The sequence below is a fragment of the Eptesicus fuscus genome, chromosome 21 (assembly GCF_027574615.1).
Source record: "Eptesicus fuscus isolate TK198812 chromosome 21, DD_ASM_mEF_20220401, whole genome shotgun sequence".
Taxonomy (NCBI): Eukaryota; Metazoa; Chordata; class Mammalia; order Chiroptera; family Vespertilionidae; genus Eptesicus; species Eptesicus fuscus.
The window spans coordinates 31,480,139-31,500,147 of record NC_072493.1 but is presented as its reverse complement, the minus strand read 5'-3'; positions in this window follow the sequence as shown (position 1 = coordinate 31,500,147).

Below are 20,009 nucleotides of genomic sequence, written 5' to 3'. Positions count from 1 at the left end.
CCTCGCCTGGCCTCATTGCTTGCTTCCTTTCGGAGGAAATTTTCCCTGTTAAAGTACTGTACTCGTCATTTATTTCCCCTGTTTTCCGCTCGCTCTCCGTGGAAGGGTTTCGAGATGCATTTATCCCAAAGGCAAGCCTTTTACACACTTCCGCTAACCTCTCAGGGTCAGGCTCCTCTAAACTGCTTCAGGCTCATAAAAGCAACCCAGCAGAGCTTTTATGGTGTCATTACGGCTCCCTTCAATCTCTCTCCTTCCAGCTTCCAATAATTCTATTGCCGCTAATCAGTTCGCAGGTTCTTTTATTTGAAAGTGGGTGGTGGAGAGGGAGAGAAGGGGAGAGAAACAGCCAAAGGCCCACTTCATTCGGACCAGGGTTTATGGAGTCTGTTTCGGTTGTGGCGCATCCTTGGCACTTACATTGAGTCATATTGAGCAATCTCCGCCTTCATTTCTTATTTTTGACCAGGGATTGGCAACTTCCCAGCATGTGGGGGAGTCGGGTGTGGCCAGGCTGAGTGAATCCAGTAAATGTTTGAATGGGGAGAGACCGGGGGATCCCAACTTTGGCTCCATTGCCTTCTCAAGGTCTGTATCGGGGGAGGATGCATGTGAGTTATTTTCAAGCATTTCAACTGGTATCATGGAACCTAACAACATGTGTCCTATTTTATTGTATTACATGTTGATTGGGTTGGAATTGCCACAAGGAGGTGGAGTGACTTGCCCAAGGTCAGGCAGGTAAAGAAGTGCAGACCCAAGACACAAGTCTTCTTGACTCCTAGACGAGGTTTATTCCGCCCCCCCCCCCCCCCATTGCCCCTTCGAAGATGGCTGTTGTCCAGTGGTTTTCACTGGGTTGCTTATTGAGAGACAGGATGCTCTGTGCTATTGTGCCCAGTTCAACAGGGAAGAATCTCTGCCATGTTGGAAGATGCAGGGGATCTTAGGTTTTGATCACAGGGCATGTAGAAACAGATGCTGGTGAGAGGGAGGGAGGGAGGGAGGGAGGTAGAGAGAGAGAGAGAGATCAGAAAATTTTAGATTGACATTTTCCTTGGCTCCTCATAATACTTGTTTATTAGAGATAATTTGCTTAAGCGTGCACAGGGTGGAAGGTCACTCAAGGAAGGTTTTTATTAGTTGTGTACTGAATGGATCAATAGTAATTTGAATACTATAAATCTGCCCTGTTAACAGGTTTATTTTTTCATCATATATTAATTCCAGAGGGTCTGGCCTATTATGGAATTTATGTAAAATGTGCTGTGCAGATGTGGCTGCCTCTGTAATCAGGTTCAGCTGCAAATCTGTGTGAGACTCCGTGCGAGCCCTTGAAAGTGGGCAGCAGACAGGCACCTGCTGAACTGAACTAGAGCCCTGATTTCCTGGGAGAAGAAATCCAAAGAAAAATGGAGGCTATACATTCATTCAATCCCTAAATTTGCTTTTTTTTTCTTCTTTCTTCCTCCTTAACTCCCTTCCTTCCTCTTTCTCTCCCTCCCTTCCTCTCTTTCTTTCTCTTTCTCTCCCTCCCTCCCTTCCATACTGTCTTTATTTATTCCAATTAGAAAGTGACACAGATAACCAAGATGGACTTTTTGTAAAATGAAAAAAATAAATAAATAAAAAAACAAAAAACAACCCAACCAACAAAATACAAACAACTTAGTGAAACAACAGTAACTCCCAGTTCCAGCACTAAGCAATACCCACAGATACCTATGAGAACATTTCTCTCTAGTCTTCTTTCCCATCCCAGGCAGATGCCTTTTAATACACTTGTGATCATATTGTGCATCTGATTTGTTTACCATATTGGATCTGTTGTATTACTGGGCTGGTACAGACTCACTGAATCAAGTAAGAAACTATGGAGCTATGAGAAGAAAAAAACAGTACTCCACGCTGTCCCTTTGGCTAAGAGGTGGTTGTAGATCTTGTGTGGCCATGCAAACATGCCGAGCATATGTGCATTTGCAGGGGTGGAATGGGTGTGTGTGAGTCTTAACTGGATAATACTTTGTCCATTATTTAGAAACTTGCTTTGTTCCGTCAACAACACATTTGGAACACATATACATAAAACAACTTTTCTTAAATGCAACTCTGCTCTGGGGTAGCCCAAATTTAATCAAACATTCTCGTATGATGGACACTTCATTTTCTTTCAGTTTTGTTGTTATTGTTGTGTTAGCCATTATACATACTACAGCAATAAATATTCTTTTGCATATGATCTAATATACTGCTGGTTTCAATATTTGTAGGCTAGATTCCAAAAATGGGATTTCTGGGTTAAAGGTGGGGTGACATAACTTGGTATCCTGTGTGTTTCCTTAATATTATACAAAACCATTTTTCTACATGAATGAACACTCTTTGTAAGGGATTTTCTTTTAAATGGGTTGCAAAATACTGCAACAGATAGTTGTATCAAAGTTTCTTACCATTTCTCCTGCCACTGAACCTTTGGGTGGTATGCAGTTCTTTGCTTTTATAAAGAATGCTGAGATGAACATCTTTCTGCATGAATCTTTGTCCTCCCCTTGACTTAACTAGAGTCCTAGAGGTGGAATTCCTGGGTCGAAGGTCATTAAAGGAGAAGCCTTTTAAAATCGCAGCTGCAAACAGTCTTATTTCGGGTTTCTGCTGCACGATTCCTCCTCATGTAGCCAGAGCACTGTACAAACCACAGCCTCAACCCCCAGAATCCTCCCAGTTCCCACCGGGCCAGAGCGTTGTTATTAATATAACTTTATAGACATCATTCTTTTGAAAGCTTCGTCTAACCTGACCACAGCTCATGGGAGAACTTCTGACAATTCAGGGAAGCAGACAAGTCATCATGAGCTAAAGGGACTCCCACCCAAAAGATGACCTCTGGCCACGCCGATGGAGACATTAGCGCTTTACCTCTAGGGCATAAGGGAAGATCACTTTTGTTCCCTCTTTGGTTCATTTTAAAATATATATATTTTATTAATTTTTTACAGAGAGAAAAGGAGAGGGAGAGAGAGTTAGAAACACTGATGAGAGTGAAACATCGACCAGCTGCTTCCTGCACACTCCCTACTGGGTATGTGCCCGCAACCAAGGTACATGCCCTTGACTGGAATCGAACCTGGGACCCTTGAGTCCGCAGGCCAACGCTCTATCCACTGAGCCAAACCGGTTAGGGCTCTGGTTCATTTTTATCTTCAGATCATGTCCGCTGTCTTTCATCGGGGCACCACTGGCATTTGGGCTGGACCGTGTTTGGTGTTGATGACAGTCCCGTACCTTAGAGGGTGTTCAGGGTACCTGGCTCTGCTTTCTGTCATGGTAACAACCACCGTTGCCCTCCCGTGTCTCCCAACTTCCCTTTTCACCCCCTTGATCGCAACCATATATTCAAATTTGTATTTTTCCTCATCTTCTTTTGTACATGTTATTTAAATATGTGTTATCTTTGCATATGAGTTTTTGCTGTGAGACCTCTCTGATAGCACAGTGATTCTCAAATGATATTGGAAAGGACCGGAAAAAGTGAAAGTAATTAGTGGAGCTCATTATAATGGGGTCACGGGGATTACTCATGTTTCTTTCTAATAGGATAACATAGTGGTTAAAAGCTGGCATTCGGGAGCCAGAAGAGCTGGGTTCAAATTCTGACACCACCTCTTACAAGCTGATGACCTCGGGCGTGTCATTAACCTCTTTATACCTCGATGTTACTCTTAATATGGGATAATTATAGTTCCTGCTGCATAGTTTTGTTATGAGGAGTAAATGAGTCACTAGTTCTAAAACAGTTGGTGCCTGACACAGAACAAGCACTGTGTGTGTGTGTGTGTGTGTGTGTGTGTGTGTGTGTGTGTGTGTGTGTGTGTCCACAATTCCAGCTAAGCAAAGGGATACTTGACTGAGATCCTCTGGGCTGGAGGGACCTCAGAAAGCAGGCTGGCGAAGCTTTCAGGGTGAAGGGCTAAGAAGGTAAAACACACGTAGTAGGCAAGTCAGCACAGCAGGGTCCCCTATCTGATGCACTTACTTCTGGAGGGGGTGGCATGACCCATCTTCCATGGCCAGCAGGGACAAAGCTGGCGCTCCCCACCCCCAGGGGCAGAGGATTGCTCAGAGCAGGAGCCAGGCACCAGGAGAGGGCGAGCCTTGTGGCTGTGGCTGGCCCTGCCCACTGACAGAGTCTGGCTTGACTCTTTCTTTTCATGAAAACCTGGTGGAGGCCCAAGAACAAGGTCACCTCATGAGGCTTGGACAGTGCCTTCAAACTCCAAGTCTTTGTCCTCCTAGAAAAAAGTGAAGGAAGGAAAAACAAGAAAAAAGAAGAGGAATTTTGTCAGACTTTGTGCTAACAAATGTCATTTAGCACATGTGAACTTTAAAACTGTCCTGTGAGCAGACGTAGGAGGCCAAGCTTGGAGAGATTCAGGGTTTTATTTCCTTTATCAAAGATGTTTGTTTAATTTATACATATATTAATTTATATATATATTTCTGAAAGTGGCATGCATCTTATAATGAATGTAGGTGATTACTGTACTATCACCCACTTTCCCCAATGCTATGAGCAAATTGGTGGTGCATCTTTCTTATGCTTGATAACTTATTGTGTGGTGATAATAGTAATTATTACAACAAACATGCATAAAATAACTATGTTCTATTTAATTAATTCTTCTATTTAATACTCATAACAACATAATGAGATAGGTTCTATTATTGTATAAATGCATAAAATAACTATGTTCTATTTAATTAATTCTTCTATTTAATACTCATAACAACACAATGAGATAGGTTCTATTATTGTACCCACTCCACAGATGAGAAAGCTGAGGCACCAGAAGTTAAATAGCCTTCCCTGGATTCCACTGCTGGTAAAGGCAGAGCTGGGACTTGGCTGATACACAGGGGATCAGGGATTGGAACCAAGATCTCTGTGACTCCCAAATCCATGTTCTTTCCTCTACATCATGCTGACTCCATCACTCAATCCTTCTCTCATTACTCTGGTCTCTTTAATCCAGAAATTTGAGACCTGCCATTCAGATAGTTCCAGAACAAAACGTGCTTTGATGGGACTTACTTTTGTCATTTTCTCCACTCTCTTCCTCTCTCACACCGTATCTTTATGACAGTTCTTTCGTCAATGCTTTCACTGGAAGAGGCAACATGGATGTTGTCAAGGGGACTCAAAAAATGAGGACAAGTGGCAGTAATTGCCAGCACAGTCACTTACTGTCTTCTTCTGAATAGACTGGTAAATGAAACCCTCCCCCAAAAGCTTTCATTGAATAATTTAAATCAATTGAGTCAAATGCAGTTAGTTTTTACAGCTTAGACAGAGAGTCAACTTTTTTTTCTTGACCAGGAGCCTACTATTCACTTATTCAACACATGCTTTTGAAAGCCCACCGCTGTGCGGGGCAGTGGCAGTGCGTGTAGGAACAAGACGTGTCTACAAGGCTGGCAGTCTGGAATAAACAGTATTGCGATTGAGAATTATCCAGACCACCAGCTTCGATAGCCTGGGTGTTCCTATTGTCTTGGCCCCAGATTGGCCAAAGGACATAAGCCAGGCTTTTGCCCACTTGGATTTTAGAGGGGGTGGTCTTTCCCTGACCACCCCCTCTCTGGTATTCGGCCCCCACTCTTCAAGCTCTCCAACCCCAGCCCCGCCATGCCAGCTCGTACCTGCCTCCCCCAGCACTCGAGATGGCGCCCAGCCGTGGCTAAACCTCCCAGCACCTCAGTGATTCATGTCTGACGCTGAGAATGTTCTCCCTTCCCCAGGAGAGCTTTCCCAGAAGAGGGGAGTCTAGAAAGATAAGTCACAAAGATGGGAGTTAGAAGAGGAGGCGTGGATGGCCATGTGGGTTGATAATTCCAACAGCTAGTTCAATCCTCATTTTCCCGTGCTCCTGGTGACGGTGCAGTTGACCCCAGAAGAAGGTGATGAAATCCTATCAGTCGAGAAAGGATAGAAAGAAGTTGCTACACGTTTGAGATAACCGATTGGCTGAAAGGGCTTTCCTTTAACTTCAAATGTTAGAGTTGCGAGCTTAGCTCTGTCCCTAGCATTGATGATTAAACATTTATGCTGTTTATAAAAATCAGGAAACACAGCAATGGTTTGATTAACTCCCACCTTCTGGTCCTTTCGTGATTCTAAAGACCTGGAGATAAGAAAAGCTGTTATTAAATTTTATTGAATTATTGAACTGAGCATAGCTGAGAGGAGTGGGGGAGGGGGGGCAGTTCTGCCTCTCTGTGAATCCAGGAAAAAAATTGGTTCTTTTCTTAGATTCCAAATCCCAAATAGCGCCACCCTGTGGTCGGGCCCCTGAACCAGACAGGGCGCTGCCCCCTCCAGTCCCAGAGCAGAGGAAGGCTGCGGAGTGAACAGACATCCAGCCCTGCACCCGCTGTGGTGGTGGCCCTTGGCTCTCCTCCCCTTACCGACTTCCAGTTGGAAGGGAAAGAAGTTAATACTGTCACGTGTATTTGGCCATGTTTTCTAACTGGGAGACATTCCCCCTTTACTAGTAAACATTTCCTTTATCCGTGTGCCTTGTTAGGTAAAGGAGATGCTGTGCCCATCAGGCAAGCCCCCTGTGTCATCCAGATGGTCTCAGGGGGGATCGGGAGCTCCCCGCACAGATCTTGAGTCAGAGCCCCCCAGGGCGTGGGTTGCCGAGACCCGAGACCCGGGAGGACCTTTAGTCCAACTCCTGCCCGAGGACATTTGAAAGAGCCTGTTCTGGAACGTGTCATAGATTCCCTTCTCTGTTGTGGGGAGCAGAGGATCAGGAGAGGAATGAGGTTGGGGATAGACGAGGGTACGGATCGTGGGGCGGACCGCGCCGGGCACTACCTGGCGTGAGGGGGGACGCGTCTGATTTCTAAGAAGTAACGTAAAGAAGATGAATTCGGTGCTCAGACACCTGAGCCTGACAACAGGCAAACATGATAAGACATAGTTTCGAAGAGCAGGCCTGGGTGAGAGGCTGCGAATTGTGGGTAACTGCCGGTCTCGCTAAGGTGTATTGGGAGTTTTCTGCTTTCTTTCTCCGCGGCCTGTACTGTCAGAAGCTGGCGTTAGGTGAGTTCTCCAGCGTGGCTGGGGTGTGAGCCTTCTTTTCGTCCACGTTCAGGGCTCTGCTGACTTCTTTGGGGTTGATAAACGGATGATGAATGTAAACTAGTATTTCCCGAGGCTGCTGTGACGAAGTGGACAAAGTGGGTGACGTAAAACAACACACATTTCTGATCGCACAGAAGTGAGACCGGAAGTCGAAAACCCAGGTGCCACTCTCTCTGGCGGCCCTGGGCGGGGACCCTTCCTCCCGCCTCCAGCGGCTGGGCTTTGCTGGGAGCATCCGTGTTCCTCGGCTGCAGCTCCCCAATCTCGGCCTCCGCTGTGTCAGGGCCCGGTCCCTCTGTCTTTTCTCCTCTTCTTACAAGGACACCGGCCATGCGGGTGAAGGCCCGGTGGACTCCCATGGGACCTCTTAAGGCCACATTCTGAGGTGCTGGAGGTTAGGACACCAACACGTATTCTGGGGGACACCAATCAGCCTGCAGCAAGTGGTAACAGAGTGAATATTACAAGGACTAACCACACAGTGGCCATTGATGGAGCATCTACTGCCCTCCCTACTGCGAACTTTTCCTCGAATCCTTACCTCAACCTTTTCACTGGGAAACCGAGACTCGGGGACACTTGGTATCCACTTGCTTCTCTTTTCCCCCTTCCCTCCTGTTCCCCATTGGGATGAATATTTATCCCGGAGCCCCAAAGTGGACATGCAGTGTGGCAAGTGTCATGGTATCCCCATGTGACAGAATCTCAAAAGCCAGAACTGCGTGAGAAGATACGATCAGTGCAGTGGAAGGCAGCACTGGGCAGATTCCGAAGAGAGTGGGACCGGTTCTGTGTGCCTCAGTTTCCTCCTCTATGAAATGGGCTAACATCAGTGCTAACCACAGAGTTTTCATGAAAGCTAAATGGGCTCATCTATTGTAGTTATAATATTGTAGTTATAATATTGTAGTAGTAATATTTTTCTGCCCCCAACGGGGATTTAACAGGCATTTATCATCTACCTCCAATGGGCCAAGTCCTCGAAATCTACTCCTTTCTCTTGTATTTTTGAAAACAGACACAGAGAATGTCACGAGTGAGTGAATTCTTCGGAGCTGTGAGTCCTCTCTGTGCAGCAGCCATGGGCGCAGCACAGCATAATGGGCAACGTTCCTTCTTATCTCTGATTGCCCCCCCCCCCCCCCCCCCCCCCGCGTACAGGGGGGCACGCTGTGCTCTTCACACACAGACTCCGGCTCCCCTTCCCGTGCGGCGCCACCCTGCTTCCCGGAGCTGCTCATCGTTGCCAGTGCCGGTTGGAGGAGTCACTCTTCCCCTCTTCCTTCCGGGAGTGTCCTCAGATGAAAACCCAAGCCTTGGGCTTGGCAGAGCGGAGACCAGGGAGAAGGGGCAATAGTGCCCGCGAGGAAATGTCCCAGGAGGCCGGCGCCCGGGCTGGCCTGGGGTTTGTGGCTTGAGACACAGCCTCCTGTCCTGAGTGCTGGGCAAAGCCGTATTAGCCCCATTGCAAACGCTTGTTCTGTCTTTGAGTAACTGTCCATTCTCCCAGCTTTCCGAGATTCCCAACAGTCCTTTCCCCCGGAACATTGGGATGGGCACCAAGCTAAGAACACTTGGTTGAGAAATTACAAATGACCACCTCAAGGGCCTCATAGGATCCTCTTCCGTTTGTGTTGCCTGATTTCTCCACTTCGGGCAGCGGCCCTTCAGCTCTGTGTTTCCACAGCAGCTCAGCCCTCCTAAGACATCTGTCGCCAGCCGGACCTGCAGGGCTCGGTGGCCTGTGCTGGGGTGAGCCCCACGCTTCTTAGTACAAAGGCCCGATGTTCAAATCCCGAAAGCATATTGCCACCTGGGACCCCCCACCCCCAATCCACATTGCTCCCTCAAGACTAAGGTGACCAGACGTCCCGCTTTTGGCGGGACAGTCCCGATTTTTAACAATGTGTCCCGCATCCCGCGGCGTTTTAAAAAAGTCCCGATTTTTGGAAGGAATGCATGACAAGCTAGGGAACGGCGGGAGAACGGGAAGGGAATATACGGTTTTCGGCGGCCATGTGGCTATTTAGCCAGGATATGAGTTTTATATTATTTTTGTTAATTTTATAATGTTAAACTTTAATAAGAACAAATAATTGTTGAGAACTGATTATCGAGAACTGCTTATGAAAGTTCGCATTGTTGATCAGTTGTTAGAATTCGACCACCATGGTTTGGACTTAATGAACAATGGCATTTTTGGGGATTGGCAACGACGAAAACATTTTGTAACTGTCTCTCAGACGATACACATCACACTGCGTGCTAGTAAGCTAGTTAAACAAGTGATGTCATTACAAATCAGCTATTCACATAATTTAGGTAAGTAATTTATTTCATAAATACATACATTTTCTTGAATTTAGCAGACAGTACTCGTATTATTTATATTTTATAGTGGCGGCAAAAAGTCTAGCGCCGGCCTTGAAAGTGACACGACTTACGTTACGGCAAATTCATGACCTTTGAAACAACGACAGCAATCTACTAAAAAAAATTCACTCAAATGAGAAATATGCCAAAGAATAAAATAATACTATACATAATTTTTTATTTATTATATTTGTAAATTGTACTTATGTTGAAATTTTAAAAAATATATTACAATACTATTTTTGCGTTCTATGAAAATTTTTGTTGCTCCATATAGACCAAATTTTTAATCAAGAGCCCCCCCCCCCCCCCATCAATGGTGTCCCGCTTTACCAATGTTAAAATCTGGTCACCTTACTCCAGACACCAGTGGGGCTCAGGGCTTGCTTAACCTGGGCGGGGCTCGGGCCGCTCACCTTCCTCTCCGTTGTCCTTTTTCCTCCCCAAATGTTGGCGGCGCCAAGGTAAGCTGCAGGCATTAGTATTCACGCTTGTGTGTGAACAGCCGAGCTAACACGCACCGGAGGGAAAATATCATTTCTCATAAATGCTCCATAATTATAGTCTTTATTGCATCCAAATCTATATGGTGACACAGAGTGGAAAGCTTTCTGATTCTACATGGAAGAGTTGGCAGAGACTTGCAGGTGACAAAAAGAGAATAAATAAATACGAATATATGTTTTTCTCAGAGAGGAAACGTTCCCAGTGTAAACAGGGAAAGAGGTGGTGTGGAGACTGGGGGCTCCAGGCTGTGTGTTTCCAGTGTGGTTCCTTCTCTTGCAAAACAGCCTGAACTTTCTGAAAAGCGGAGCGCATTGAAAAGGCAGCTATTCGGAAAGCATGTGTTTTCAGGAGTCATTATTCGTAGTAATTCCTGCTCCAATCTAAGGGGTTCGACATTCTCCTCTTACAACAGATGTTCTAAGGAGGAGAGATGGAGACTGTGACTGGGGGAGGACTTCCATCTGACTGGATTGGCCTGGCTGTCCTGGGCAGGGGGCGTAGAGATGTGTGTGATTACTTGGGATTCGGCTATTGATTAGACCTGAGTGATTTTTCTGGGAAATTTAACTCTTTCAGAAAGTGGTGCCATCCTCCATGTAGCGTTAGGAAACAGGTCCGGAGTGGGATGGGGTAGGAGGATAAAGATGGGTTCATTGGGAGGCATTTAATTGCTCCATTATTTTATCTCCCCATGGAAACGATTTCATAACAAGTTGTTTCTTTATGGGAAAACTTTACAGGAATTAATATGGAAACATTAGGCGCGGATTCCTGCCTGTGGTCTGGATGTGAATTCCAAAGACCACAGGACTTACTGATGTGTTTCTAGATAGTCAAGTCCTTGGGCGGGGGGTGGGGGTGGGGCTTAGCAACATATTTCCTGGATTACACTGGCATGAAAGTTAGTCAAACAAGTCAGTGTCATCAAGGAAGGGAAGTCATTAAGAAGATGAACTAGTGGGTGTTGCTTTGATGATTGGGTAGTTAATATTCTGTAGAATGGGTACATCAAACTGTGGCCCCACAGGTCAGATGCTGCCAGCTGCCTGGTTTTGTAAATAAAGTTTTATTGGCACACAGGCTAGCCCATTTGTTTCTGTATTGTCTATGGCTGCTTTTGCCATACAACAGCTGGTCTGAGTAATTGTAACCGCACAGCCTGCACAGCCTAAAATATTTCCTGCTTGCCCTTTTATAAAAAAAATGTTTGAGGACCCTTCCTTGAATTAGAAGATTAACTAGTTGGTGTTACCTGAATGTTTTGAACGGTGGCTAACTCTCTCATTTGCCTACATGTTTAAACAAAATAGCATATCAATGGTGATGTGTTTATAATACATCAAGGAAGGCACACTAACAGTGACTTCTGTTGATGGGAAGAAAAGGCCATTGAGGCGGCAGGTGGAAACCAGTCACTGATTCTAATAGGTCTATTGGTCATCCTGCCTTTTGCTTTTTCTGAATGTTATTTTTTAAAAATCTTTATTGTTCAGAGTATTACCCATGTCTCCCTTCCCTCCCCCCTCACCCCCTCACCCCATTGATCCCCTCCACCCGGTTCCTGCCCCGCCCCAGGCCTTTACCACCCTACTGTCTGTGTCCCTAGGTAGGATCTTTGGTTAATCTCTTCCTGCCCCTCCCCCCTCCTTCCCTCTGAGATTTGTCAGACTGTTCCATGCTTCCATGCCTCTGATTCTATTATATTCACCAGTTTATTTTGTTCCTTAGATTCCTTGTTTTATTTTGATTTTTAGATTCAATTGTTGATAGGTATTTGTTGCCATTTTATTGTTCATATTTTTATCCCTTCTCTTCCTCCTCTTCTTCCTCTTCCTAAAGAATACCCTTCAGCATTTCATGTAATGCTTGCTGATTTGGCGGTGATGAACTCCTTTAGCTTTTTCTTATCTGTGAAGCTCTTTATCTGACCTTCAATTCTGAATGATAGCTTTGCTGGGTAGAATAATCTTGGTTGTAGGTCCTTACTATTCATCACTTTGAATATTCCTTGCCATTCCCTTCTGGCCTGAAAGGTTTCTATTGAGAAATCAGCTGACAGTCGTATGGGTGCTCCCTTGTAGCTAACAAACTGCTTTTCTCTTGCTGCTTCTTTTTCTCTCTTTGTCTTTAACCCTTGGCATTTTAATTATGATTGTCTTGGTGTAGGCCTCTTTGGATTCTTCTTGTTTGGGACTCTCTGCACTTCCTGGACTTGTAAGTCTATTTCTTTTACCAGGTGGGGGAAGTTTTCTGTCATTATTTCTTCACATAGGTTTTCAATATCTTGCTCTCTCTCTTCTCCTTCTGGCACCCCCATAATGCAAATGTTGGTATCCTTAAAGTGGTCCCAGAGGATCCTTACACTGTCTTCATATTTTTGGATTCTTTTTCATTTTGCTCTTCTGATTGGGGTGTTTTTTTGTTTGTTTGTTTGTTTTTTGCTCCCTCATATTCCAATTTGTTTGAGTCTTGGAATCCTCTATTCTGTGGAAACCCTGTAAACTATTCTTTATTTCAGGTAGTGTATGCTTAATTTCTGACTCGCCCTTTTTCGTGTCTTTGCCATTCTCACTAAGATCCTTGAAGCTCTCATGAAGATTCTTGAGCAACCTAATAACCATTGTTTTGAACTCTGTATGCAGTAATTTGCTTGCTTCCATTTCTTTCATTTGGGAATGTTTCTTTGTCTCCTCATTTTGTTGCTTCCCTGTGCTTGTTTCTATGTATTAGGCAGAACTGCTATGTCTCCTGGAATTGGTAGAGTGGCCTTGTGTAGTAGGTATCCTGTAAGGCCCAGTGCTCAGCCTCCCCAGTCACCAGAGCTGGGCACTCTAGGTGCGCCCCTGTGTGGGCTGTGTGCACAGTCTTGTTGTTGAGCCTTGATTGTTGTTGGCATCACTGGGAGGAATTGACCTTCAGGCCAATTGGCTGTGAGGACCAGCTGCAACTGCAGTGGGAGAGCTGCTGTGCAGGAGACACCCCTATGGCGCAGGACTTGCTTCAGTGGGGCTTTGGTGCTCACTGAGTCTGCCCCTTGAGTGTGTCGTTTGTGGAAGTGTAGAGTTGTAATCTGCTGTGGACTGAAGTTGTCCACCAGGTGCACAGGTGCTCTAGGGACCAGTGCAAAGTCAGCCACTGCCTGGGGCCACCTGGGGGGAGTTACAGAGAGATCTAGAGGCTATTTGTATTGGGCTAAGAAAGGCCCAGGCGAGGCCCAGCTGTGAAGCAAGGCAGGCTGGTGCTTGTGCTGGGTCTTGGGCCTTTTATTGAGAGGTTTGGGGCACACTGACACCAGCTGCAGCTTGTTCGAGAGCTTCTAGCAAAGTCTGAAGCCTGAGCCAGGACAGGCCAATAATATGGAAAAGCTGCTGCAAACAGCTAGGGTGGGGCTCTACATTGGATGGGGCGGGGTCTCAGGGAATCACTAGGGCAGAGCAAACAGTGTGGGCTCTGCTGATGGAGACTCCGCTATGGCTGCCAACCAGCTCTGCGACAGGAGAGGTCCCAGCACAGCAACAATGACCCCTGCGAGCACCGCTGGCTGGGAGAATGCTGCCTCCAAGTTCCTGCGGTAATGCCAGAAAATCCAGTTCCTCCCTGTATGGTCTGGGTCCCGCAAAGGCGCCAGGCCCTGGAGCTCAGAGGGATGGAGTCCAAGTAAGTTTGTGCGCGGCCCTTTAAAAGGAACACCTGGGTCTCCAGCAGCCTCCGTGTCCCTCAGCCACAATCCCGCTGGTTTTTACAGCCGTAGGTGTGGGGACTTCTCTTCCCAGCTCTGGAACCCTGGGCTGGGGGGTTGGGACCCCTTGCTCCTCACAGGGGCGGGCGGAGGGACGGGGGGGGCGGGGGGGGGACGGGGGGGGGGGGGGAGAGGGGGGAGGGAGAACTCCGCAGAGACTGTCTTCCTCCTGATTAAAAAGCAGCACGTGGGTGCCTGGCCAGCCTGTACTGCGCATCTGCCCTCCTACCTGTGTCAGTGTGCTTGCTTCCTCTCTCTTTGTACGGCTTCCATTCAGCCAGCTTTCAGCAGGTTCTGAATGATGGTTGTTCTGTGTTTTAGTTGTAATTTTGATGTGGTTGTGGGAAGCGGCGAGTACCGGCATTTACCTACGCTGCCATCTTGGTTCTTCTGTGTGTGTGTGTGTGTGTTTGTGTGTGTGTGTGTGTGTGTGTGATTTACAATAAAAGTAACTATAACTGTGCAAAGGAAAGGCCTCCTGGCCTCCCCGGCTACTTTATAAAAGCCCAGTTTTCACCTCTCGCTGGACAAAGGTGGTGGAAGCTTCATGTTTTGCTCAGTCTCTGAGGATCACTGGAGACATGATTTGGAGACAGTGTCTATCAAACCCTGTTTGGACTAGGGAGAAAGGCTGTCAATCTAAAAGCCACCGGGTAGGCCGTGAAGGGGAGTCAAGGCCCTCGCCTCCCCCTGGGTGAGTGTGGATCACCCAGAATGTAAGGGGCCTTGGAGTGGAGGGAGATGATGCTGGAAAACCCACTAAATAAATCATCCCCCTTTAAAAAAATCAGCCGAGGGGATGTGTCCTTGTAACGCCTGCTCATCAGTGGGTAGGTACTCAGGGTGCAGTAAGTAGTTTAAACAAAATTAGTGGAAAAACAGGGAGTGAAAGGGAGCAAGAGATCGGGTTTCCTGGGCTCGCCACACATCAGGTGATTTAAGCTAAAAATGGCTTAAAATACCGCAATCACTTGAAACTCCTTACATAAACTGACCAGGAATCTGGGGCATTCGTGCTAGAGACAATTTTCTTCTCCTCCAGATAAGGGCTGGGAATTAGTCACAGGGTATTTCCAGATAATGTAGTTAGCACCTCATGTAATATTAGGTGGGCAGGGCGCCCTGCTCTCAGGACTGAGGATGCTCCTGCCAGTTCCCATAAGGAATGTGTATATTTTTAAAGCCTGGGCAACCACCAGTGAGTCATTTCCACAATGTGCCTCCCTTTGGTGTGAAATGGGGCAAAAAAGTGCGTCAAACAACGTTTCGTTCCTCATTCAGTTATTCATTCATTCATTCATTCATTCATTCATCACATGGTTACTGTCAGGCCCAGTGCTAAATGCTGGGGAGATGTGTGTGAATACAATCTTTTCCAAGCAGCTTATTGCCATTGGGTATTTTGGCCTCATCTAGAAAGTGCAAGTAGTGACTTGACAGCTGAAAGAGATGTGGGGTTGTACCTGGTGAGGTCTCTATTGACCAGGGCAAGGTTCAGGGTGGGAAGATTTCTCTGGAGGTAGCAAGGTGACTCAGAAGCACCGAAGCTGATCAACATGGCGCCATGTTTAGGAGGGCAGCCTTTTTCTCTCGTTTGTTTCAATTACTTATTTTTCTGCCTCTTACTTTCTATTTCCTACGGGGGGTCCACCCTCTTGGCTTATTCTCACTATGAGAGAGACAAAATAGTGAGAAGGACATGGGCTTCGGAGCCCACCTATCCCTTTTCACATTTGAATCCCAACTCGGCCACTTTCTGGCTGTGTGTCTGTGGGCAAGTTGCTTAACCTCTCTGAGCTCCAATTTCTTCATGTGGCTGCAGAAGGTGGCAGACCAGCCATTACTGTCACCAGTGCCTGGGGAGAAGGTGAATTAGAAGGTCCCCCTTTACTCCTTGGCACCCCGCCCCCAACACTCACACCTTTCTGCTACTTCCCTTTGGCTCCTGAATAGTTGATTAAAGTTGGTCTCCATGGCTGTGAATCATCAAAGAGTTGCCGGTTTTCAGCTGTCTCTGGTCCGGAGTCAAGGCAAACGCTTCCCATTCTCATTCTAGAGTGTTCTCTTTCTGGTGCTTTCTGCTGGCATCTTACAAGATGGAGTAAAAAGCACAGGCTCTGGAATGGGACAGAACAAAGTTCATTCTACCGTGTCTGCATCCTCAGGCCCTGCCGGGGCTGGGGAAGATGAGGATAAGATAAGTGCCCAGAGGGCTGATGTGAGAACACAGCGCTGCATAACGGGAGCTCCCAGCCTCTCAGAGCTGTGCGTGCCCAGAGCCACGGAGACCTGCCTCCGCCCTTCTTCCTCCTTCTGTCTTGCTGAAACCCGAGTGAGGAAGAGGCCCGATGAGAAAAAGAGCTTTGGTGGCGGGCCTTGTCTCCACAGACGGCCCCCTCTGTTTCCCACTTCAGTGGAACTCAGATTATGAGAGGTGATTAGCCAACAAATTAGATGGAATAAGTAACAGCCGGGGTGGTCTCTCTGTAGGTAAGGCATGCTTTTCATTCGGCTTCTTAAAATATTGCAGATAGACCTCCCACCCCCTTTCTGTATTACAGCCGCTTAGCCAGCTAGCAGCCCCAGGTGGGACCCCGTTGATAGGTAAGAACAGAAGGCAAGTCTCCTCTTCGAGCAAAGACGGGATACTCAGGAGATTGCAAAGCCTGACCTCTCAAAGGGGTGGAATTTGGGGGGCCGCTGAATCAGGGGGTCAGGAGTATGCTTTACCTTATAAATCCTGTGCCTGAGCTCACCTGGCCCTGCTTCACCATCCCCGCGCGCCCCCCTCCCACCCCACACACACACACACCCCCAAACGCCCTGTGGATGTGGCTCTGGTCGGTTCTTTCCTGAAACAGCCCACTTCTCCAGGACCAGGCTCTGAGGGTATCGTCAGGGCTCGCCCTCTGCTCGCAGAGGGGCAGGGCTCCCACCCACTAGGCTTATTGGTAGGAGGAGAAGTCAGAATGCTCAGGCCTTCTTCGAGATTGCGTCTCCTCTCCTGGATTCACACTCTGGGTAGCCTCCCTGAGCCCATTTGCCCTTCACCCCAAGGTGTCTGTAGGCATCAGCTACCCCCATGGACCGGGAGCCTCGAAGGAAGCAAGATCAGGGATAAGAGAAAGCTCCCCAGGACTTCAGCTCCTCGCCTTCTGTGCTAAGCATGGCCTTTGGAGTCTCAGGGCATGAGTTCGAATCCAGCTCGGCCACTTACTAATTGTGTAGACCTCAGCAAGTTCCTTAATCTTTCTCTGTCTCAGTTTTCTGTACACTGAGGAAACCAATAGCAAATCTGTTCCACAGGGTTGTTGTGAGGACTCTGTGTGTGCGTGAGGGGAGAGGGAGAGAGAGAGAGATCAAGCTTAGATCAGTGTCTAGCATATAATAGGCATAATATAAATGTAGCTCCAATATGAGTCATAACTTGCCGAAAACAACCATGTCAAAACCATACCAACAATAATTTGGAAAGAAAATCACTTGACCAGTCATTTTGTTTATGCAGCAACGGAGTCTGATTGATACATTTTTCTTTGTCCTGCTAGGATATTCGATCACGCATTCATTCATCTCTTTAGAAACACTCACTAGCTACCTGCTGTGTGCCAGGCACTGGGGCTGGGTGCCAGCGGCCCCCCTCAGAGGGGCCCTAGCCTAACAGCACACACCCAGCTACACACTAGATTCAGGACGGGCATGATGCGAGGAGAGGCTTCTCTTATAAACTCCCGGGGCGGGGGAGGGGTTGACATCTGAACTTGGCAGTGAACTTGGCTGTTTCACGAACGGCTGCCCACGTGAGAGCCCTGCTCAGGCCTCACATGCAGTATCTCCGAGCCTTGGTGATGCTCCTCTTTTGGTCCCAACCTTGGTCACCTCCTTCCGGGTCCTGAGTTCTGCCAGGAGTAGGCGCAGTGCAGGCCTCGCTCTGCTGAGTCAGAGCTCTCTCCCCTCCCTCCGCTTCCCAGCGCCCTGCACTTCTGCCGCTGTTCCTCCATCACCAAGTTTTTCCTCTTTATTACGCTTTCTTGAATAGCCTTTCTGGAGGGAGTGGAGACAGAAATGCCTGAATTGAATCCACATGTCTAACCAGAAGCCCTCCCAGAGTCTGTGCTTTTTGGGGAGGCAGGGGAGGGCATGCCCTGCCCCCAGCTGAAGGCTGAGAGAGGGTGAGGCAGGCAGAGAGGGGCTAGCGGCCTGAGCCTGCGCCGCTTCTGCTGCCACCTCCACCGCTGCTGCCTACTGAGCGCCCCGGGTTCTGTGCCAGCGCGGGATGTGCTTGGTCTAGGGAGCTCTCGGAATTCCCCTCCGTGCACCGCTGCCTCAGGTTTGCAGGTGAGGACACTGGCTCAGAGCGGTTAAGTGCACTTCTCAAAGTCACCCAGCGGCTAGCAGGTCGGGGTCCAGGCTACAGGCTCTGTGGACGAGTGGGCACACGAGTTCCTGGGGAGTGCTCTCGATCTGTGCCTGTGGGGCAGTGTGGCAGAGAGGAGGGGGCAGGCAGGAGGGCTGAGCTATTGGGTGGAGCAGCAGGCACTTCAGTCCCAAAGAGACTGAGACTGAAGCCAGGGTGACCCTCCAAGATGTCCTCCAAAGAGGTCAGGCGGGCACTGATGTGGGCTGCCTCCTGGCGGGGTGTCCGAGGGCAAGGCGGCTCCTTTGGGCGGAGGGCAGCTCCTGAGGAAGGACGCCGCCTTCAGCAAACAGCAGCCGGGCAGCTGAGGAATGAGCTCCTCCTGGTCCAGACGGGGATCTGGGCAGCTCCCCACAGTGCCCCCCTGGCCCCCCCCACCCCCCAGTGCCCTGGGCTGGCTTGGAGGCCACAACTCCCTAATTAGAGTCTATCCATGTAGCTGGGGTGCAGGGAGGGAGGACAGGGAGAGGAGGGAGCTGGAAAGGTGGCCATCCAGCCCAGGCTAGGAACTTGCCCCTTGCCACGGAGCCAGCACTGAGCGGGATAACGTTGAAGTCAGATTGGAGAGGGCCGTTTGGGGAACAATCCAGGTGGTAGCACGCGGATTCCCAGAGTAAAATCAGCTGACAGGCTTAACGTGACATTCTAGATGTTCCTGCGGCAGGGATTTCAGTTGGGAAGGGAAAGAAAATCCCACTTTTTCACTTTCCTACATCAGTGGTTTCTCTTTCTTATTTGCAAGTGCTGTTCCTCGCATCTGGGGAAGATCTGGTGAGCTCAGATGGTGAAGATATCTTTGCTTAAAATACTCTTTTCAGAAGCGGGGACACCAGGATCGCTGGGCTCTAGGGCGGACTCTTCTCATGCAGTGTGATCGCGAAGCCTGTTTGTGCTTTCATTTGAGGAAGTAACAAAACCAAAGGCAGCTGGGGGTTTGGCACCTTTGAAGGTTACAGAAGTGCAGCGTGAGCAGACAGCATCCTCCTCTCTCCTCCTGTGGGTGGACAGGCCGGCCCGAGGGGCCTTCGGCTTCAGAACAGGTGCCCTTACTATAGGTTTGGGATACCCAGAGGGTTATCTCTGCTCGCCAGGCGTGCAATGTTGGGCAAATGGAGTAAATTCTGAGTGTATATGTGCCCAGCTCCCAGCAATACCTGAAAAATAGTAGTTCGGTGTCCTGAGATTTCCAGTCCCATGGTGGCCCTGTCCTCTCTTCTCCCTGGTTCCCTACCCACCCAGCCTCCTTCCCTCCTTCCATACCCTCCTGTTCTCACCCACAATCCCACCGGGTCTCCAATCCTGTATCCCTCCATGGGAAGCATTTGGGTGGGGGAGACAGATGTATTTGTTACAATATCTGCATTTCACTTGTGGTAGAAAGGATCTAAGGCAACAATCGTGGTGTTTTCAAGGATGCTGAAGTCCTAGAGAGCCGGGGAAACGGTGAGGCCTGGCATCAGGCAGACCGGGAGTGGGCCCTGGCGCTGCATTGCAAGAGCTCTGTGTAACCTTGAGCAGGTTCCAACTCCTTGAACCTCAGCCTCCTCATCGCTACCATGGTGTTATTGTCTGCCTTGCAGAATTATTGCAATAGTAAATAAGATGATGTTGCAGAGTTTCTAGAATGATGTTAAGGACTCACTACTGAATACATATTGGTAGCTATGGTTACATAGGGCCAGGGGAGCCACCTGAGTGGAATCAGCTTTTAGGTTAAGGGGACCAACATGAATAATATCTAAAAGTCATAAGTCTGTGTCACTCTGGCCCCCAGCTACCCATACTGGTTTGGGTTCATACTTTCTCACGTTGTCTCAATGGTATGA